At 38.7% G+C, this 6,000-nt stretch overlaps 1 protein-coding gene across 1 annotated transcript in view; it reads right to left on the bottom strand.

Annotated features, from left to right (window-relative positions):
• ESR2 (estrogen receptor 2) overlaps positions 1–3,277 on the bottom strand; it is a 39,140-nt gene extending 35,863 nt beyond the window's left edge. The window contains exon 1 of the mRNA XM_063159777.1: positions 3,057–3,277. The gene's annotated coding sequence lies outside the window, so the exon portion shown is untranslated. The remainder of the gene's footprint in view (positions 1–3,056) is intronic.
• Between the last annotated feature and the right edge of the window lie 2,723 nt (positions 3,278–6,000).

The raw sequence follows: 6,000 nt of genomic DNA on the forward strand, positions 1-6,000 counted from the left end.
GAGCAATGGTGATAACCAGAGCAATCTTTGGCAAAAGAAAACCTTCCTTGCAGAAATGTTGTCAGGGAATAATCATTTCAGATCTCAGTGACCTAAAGAGTGAAGAAAGAGCAGTGGACTTTTTTCCTGTCAGACCAATTTGCAATGTCTTATTCTACTTTCTCCTCCCCCCAAATAAAATGGTGTTATTTACAGTGTTTTTCTTCCAGACAGCCTCTTTACAATGCAAATGATTCATGCTATAGGATTAATTTAGGTAGCCAAAGAGTAAATTAGAAGTGTAAAACTTTTGTCTTTTTAGTCATAAAACTTGAATAAGCAATCTTATCTACAGTGGTATAGAAATGAAATCTATGTCTGAATATGTACAAAATGCAGAACTCCTCTGGCTGCTTATCTGGCTTTAGCTATAGTAAATTGATTTTCTTATTGGAATTTCTGTAAAAGACTATTCCAATTGCATTAATTTTGTTGTGCACTTTCACATTAACAGCAAATTCAAGATTAAATATCTTTGCCTCTGCAATTTTATTCTAACTTCTTTAAAATAAAGTTTTTTCAATGCAGTTTTTGATACCTGATTTTTGATTACTTAAAATACTTAAAATCACCTCATAAATGAGTCATTATGCCTTTACTTTTTCTCCACCATCACTAAATCACTGAAAGAGCACAGAAACCAAGGCATTGCTTATTCCTGCCTTTCAAGCTCTGAAACAATCTTGTAAAGCTGCATGAAACCCCAGGTCTGATTTATTTAGCACCATCCACAGGTAACAAAAGTTTGTGCATATGTTTTAGTCCCTTAAACAAAGCAAGCTGTTCCAGATTTGTCTCATCATTAACCCAGACATGAAAACCTGCCTTTTATTGCGAGTAAAACCTGTCTCAGCTGAGTCAGTTGGAATTTTGTTGATGACTCTCACAGATGGACATTTGTCTAACATATTAATTAAGACAAAATTGTAATGCCCTCCTAGTCTTATTAAAATGAAATCTTAGAAAATATTCTGGAATTTCTGCCTGCTGAGCTTATGTCCTGTCTCTCAAGGAATGGACCAGCAAACTCTTTTGTGTGAGTATTTCTTTCCTGCTAGCAAAAGCATGCAGATAGCTGAATAGGAGCACAGTAAAATAGTGGATATAAAACCTGGTCAGCCCCCTGGATCACCATCCCTTATCACTGCAAGCTTTTTGCTACTTTTACCTTTAAGCCAATATTCAAGAACCAGAACTAAAACTAAGAGCATTTAAAGAAATCATATACTAACTGGATTTATAGTTGTTTTAATTAATATATTTTAATCATTCTTGATCAGAACATCATTACAGACACATTAACTGACTTCTTGAAGACAATTCTGCAGTTGCAACATTTTAAGAACACCTCTAAAACTATGAGCATTTTCTTCCTGTGATATTTAAAGTTTTTCAGGTAATCAGCCAAAAAATTCTTAAGGATATAAAATAGTTTGTGTGTTTCCACTTTCTCCAGCAATACTTGAAGCTCCATACTGGTTCTCCTTTACAGCACTGATGAGATAAACTGCAAAGAAGCATCAGATTTGCTCCATCCCTTCAGGTCCAAAATTTTTATTGTTATTTCTCCTTTTAGAGCATGAGAAAGCTGAGCTGTTCACTCACACACAGAGTTACCAGCCTGACAGGGAAGACACTACAGCTGTCTTCCACTAATGCTGTGTTGCAGTCACTGTGTCTGCAAAATGCAAGATACATCTTATTTTAAAATGTACAGAGAAGTTCAGAAAGGAAAGCAAAACGGAGGACAGCCACAGAGAAGTGCTTGAACTTTGCTCATAAACAGAAAGAAGACTTTTAATAAAGTTCTCAAACACCAAATAAAAGTTTTCAAGCTTCAAATCAGAAATACAACGTGTATTTGTTGCTTCAGTAAAAGCACCAGTCTTGGAACTCCCCCTCTCGTGGGGACAACAGATGAGCAAGGAATTTCAAGGATATGGATGAGGAAACACATTGCTGGTAACACCGAGCACATCAGAAGCAAATGGTAAATGACTTTATGTCCAAGAGCAGTTTCTCATCCACCCATAATCATATCAAAACTTCCTCTACACACAAATTGTAATTGTGCATCAGTCTCTGTATGACAAGGCTGAACCCTTTCCCAGAAAGAAATAGCACATTTACCAACCATTCCAAGGTATAAACTGCACAATTTGCTGTTTATCCTCTCTCCAGGCTGTAATTTATTTTCTCTAATAAAACCCTGGTTATAAAGCATCCAGGATTAAAGACCAGATCATTCTTGCCATTTCTAGCCAAAAGTGTTTTATGAGCATTCAGGCAAAGTCTCTGATGGGTTTGATGAAGATTTACACATGTGCTGTCCAATCTTTAGTTATTGTTAAATAAACCTTTTAGCAGTGCCAAAAGCAAACTTAAAAAACAGGCTTGGATCTTATTGTCTAATGAGGAAGATCCTTCTTAAAGCTGAAGATTTTAATAAAAGAGTGTAAATCTATATCACTGACTCCAATGGGAAAAGTACTTCAGAACAGTCAAAACAAAACCTGAGACATTTATCAGTGAGAGACTTGGAATTTCAAAAGTCAAGTCAAGAGAGCCCCAGTAACCCCAATTTGGTTTGGATCAGGTTTTACCAATTGCTATGATGCTTGGAAGAGGCATTTAGCTTTTATTAGTATATTTATCTGTGGAATTTCCCAAAAACCTTAAAACACCATGTATGTACCAAAATACTCCTTCTGCTCTCAGTGCAGCAATCCTATTCTAATAAGATTCTTAAGCCAAAGACCTAAAAAATAGCAAACTTTCATCATTTTCTCTGTACCCACAAATATTTAAAAACCCCAAGCCCATTGGAAGATCACTTAATCTGCATAAACTGATAGACTTTAAGAACAGATTTACACTGGAACCAAAATTAACACTCTCAATAATTTACCTATCTCATTTCCCTCACAAAAGCTATTGTTCAAAAATCCAGAGATTATCAATTGCAGACCTTTGGCAACATTTACAACAACAAATATTCCATTCAATATAGCACGTACCTGAATGACACTGAATGGGGTTTCTGTTCTTTATAAATGCTCTGACAGCATTACATGTCAGCAAGATTTTCTCATAGCAATTCTGGATTTGTTTTCCTCCTTTCCTTTATCTCTGATTCTAAAAGCAGCTGTGCCCACCACCACTTAGTCATCAGATCTCAAATATGAATCTTGCCAAAGCAATGTGGTGCCTGCTCATCAGTGCAAGGTTACAGGGATACTATCAGTGTTTCCTTTCCCTCTGAAGGCAAGACCTAAACACAAGTTCCTCCTCCTCCTTTCTGACATAACAAGCCTCTGAATTTGTCGTTCACTGCAGTTAAGGCTCTTACATGATGGAATCATTTTATAAGCCAAGCATTCTCATATGTAGCACAGAAATCTGAAGGTTAATTAACCAGCATTTTCTGGCATCAGACACTGAGGTTTTTAAAAGGCTAAATCAAACTTTTTATATCTTTGTCACAGGAAAACCTGAAACATAATTAACATTTGCTCAGAAGCAGGAATGTACTCATCTTAGACATTTTGGGCAGCATAATAAATAAACTCCTTTGGCATTGTTTTTTAAATACCAGATGCACAAACACAGACGGGGGGGGGGGGTATTTTTCTTCAATGTAGCTACATTCATTTTCAAGAAAAGCAAATTAACTGGAACCCATTTGGGATAATGGCTTTGTTTTACTGCATGTAAAACAAAGTTTTTATGCTTTAAAAAAAAAAGCTTATGTATGCTTTAACCCCAGCCTGCAACACAGCCACTCACACACTTCCCCTCAGTGAGATGGGGGAGAGAATTGGAAGAGTAAAGTGAGAAAACTCGTGGGTTGAAATAAAAACAGTTGAACAGGTAAGGCAAAAGTCTCCCACACGAGCAAGGCAAAACAGGGGATTCATTCATCACTTCCCATGGGCAGGCAGGAGAGAGGGGCTACATCACACCCAGCAGCGACTGGAGATGACAAATGCCATCATTCCAAATGTCCCCCTCGCTTCCTTCTTCTTCCCCCAGTTTTGTATGCTGATATGACACCCTGTGGTCTGGAACACACCTTTGGTAGCTGAGGTCAGCTGTGCTGGCTGTGTCCTTTCCTGGCTGCCTGTGCAGCCCCAGTTTCCTCACTGGTGGGGTGTTGAGAAGCTTGGACTCTGTGTAAGCGCTGTCCAGTGATAATAAAATCATCCCTCTGTTATCAGCACTGTTTCCAGCCCAAATCCAAAGCACAGCCCCATACTAGCTACTGTGAAGGAAATTAACTCCACCCCAGCCCAAACCAGCACAATCTCCACTTCTTATCCCCAACCATTTACATCATACACATCATCATCACCTACCATCTACATTCTCACTCTTTGATACATTTCACAGATAACATTCCCTTAGCCTATGGAGCACCCATGTGAAATGGCTGTAAAATGTCCATAAAAGACCACAAGCATCCCCAAAATGCCCAACAGGTTCACTGAGCCCATGATTTTGTGTTCCACCTGGTATGGTGCTCACTCAGGACACGAGAGGTGCTGTGTTCTGGGGTTATCAGAAACCAAAGGCAGCTCAGGTTGGGCGTCTGCTGCAGCTGTAAGGATTGTCCTCCACTGCTTCTGGTGGCTCCTGCTGTAGCAACTCCCATAACATACAAATCAAGTCATGGATCACAACAATTGAAAGGTATTTCCATCACCATGTCCGCTCCCAATCCCTTTAGTGAGGTTTTATGGTTTAACATTGCTCCCTTCCTTCCTGCTCCAGCTTGCACTTACCCACAAACTGCAATGCCTTAGGGTTGGACCTGCTCCAGCACACCTCATGCACAGCCACTGATGCTTCCAGATCTGCCTTCTCCAGCACAAATTCAAAGCATAGTCCATGCTAGCTGCTACAAACAAAAATAACTCTACCCTAGCCAAAACCACCATACTGAGTAAGCATTTACCAAAAAATCACACAAAACCAAACAAACATAAAACCAGAACAACAGAAAATCTCATAAAATTTGAACACAGCCAGCAAGATCCATTTCTCACTTGTACATTGTAATGTCTTCCAAAATCCTTGATTAGTTGTTAAGCATTAATTTAATTTACTCAAGAGAAATTAATAAATTTGCTTATAAATTATCTCAGATAAAGCCATATACCAAGCTTATAAATTTGCTTGGATAAAGCTTCATGTTATTTTGGACACCAAAACACCTTCAAGCCTACACAACTTTCCAAAACTACTTGTTAGAATTAGGAGCTGAAACAGCTCTGCCTCCTTTGCTATCAACATCTCTGCAAGCACAGCCAAAACCAGACCAAGGTAATATCACTGTTACTCAGTCAGCCTTTCCTATAATTACTTTTTGCTAATGCAATTTTTCTCAGTATCAAATTTGTCTCTACCTTGTTTCTCTGTGCTTTCCTTGAGCCTCCTTGTCTCCTCACATCACTGTTTTGCTGGCTCAAACACTGGTGCTTTTAATTTGAATTTCCTTTTGTTTTAAAAGATAAAGCCTTTTGCAAGCTAGGGAGGGGATTTAAATGCCAGTGCTTTTTGATGATTAGTTATTACATGGAGTGTGACTGGTGTCTATGTAATCCCATTTATGTCTGTTTAAGGACCAGGTCATGTTCCCAGCCACCCTCAGGGCTAATGGGACAGATAATAAAGGTTTCCTGCTAGAAGTGCAACTTATTTTTTTGCACATAAAAGGGCTCCATTCTCTTCACATCCTGATGTATCCCCTCAACATTCTGTGGACCAGACCCTGGTCCTGTAAGTCTTTTACTCCAAATTCCTGGGAACCAAATAAGCATTGGGAGCAGCATGAAAGGGGTTACCTGTGGATTGTATCCTTCCTCTCCATTCACATCTCCACTCTCTTAGGAGCCACGGCTGTTTTGGGTAATATGAACAAAACCCTCCAATGAAGGAAAATTCAGATTGTTTTAAAGATTT

This window comes from Melospiza melodia, chromosome 6, assembly GCF_035770615.1.
Source record: "Melospiza melodia melodia isolate bMelMel2 chromosome 6, bMelMel2.pri, whole genome shotgun sequence".
Taxonomy (NCBI): Eukaryota; Metazoa; Chordata; class Aves; order Passeriformes; family Passerellidae; genus Melospiza; species Melospiza melodia.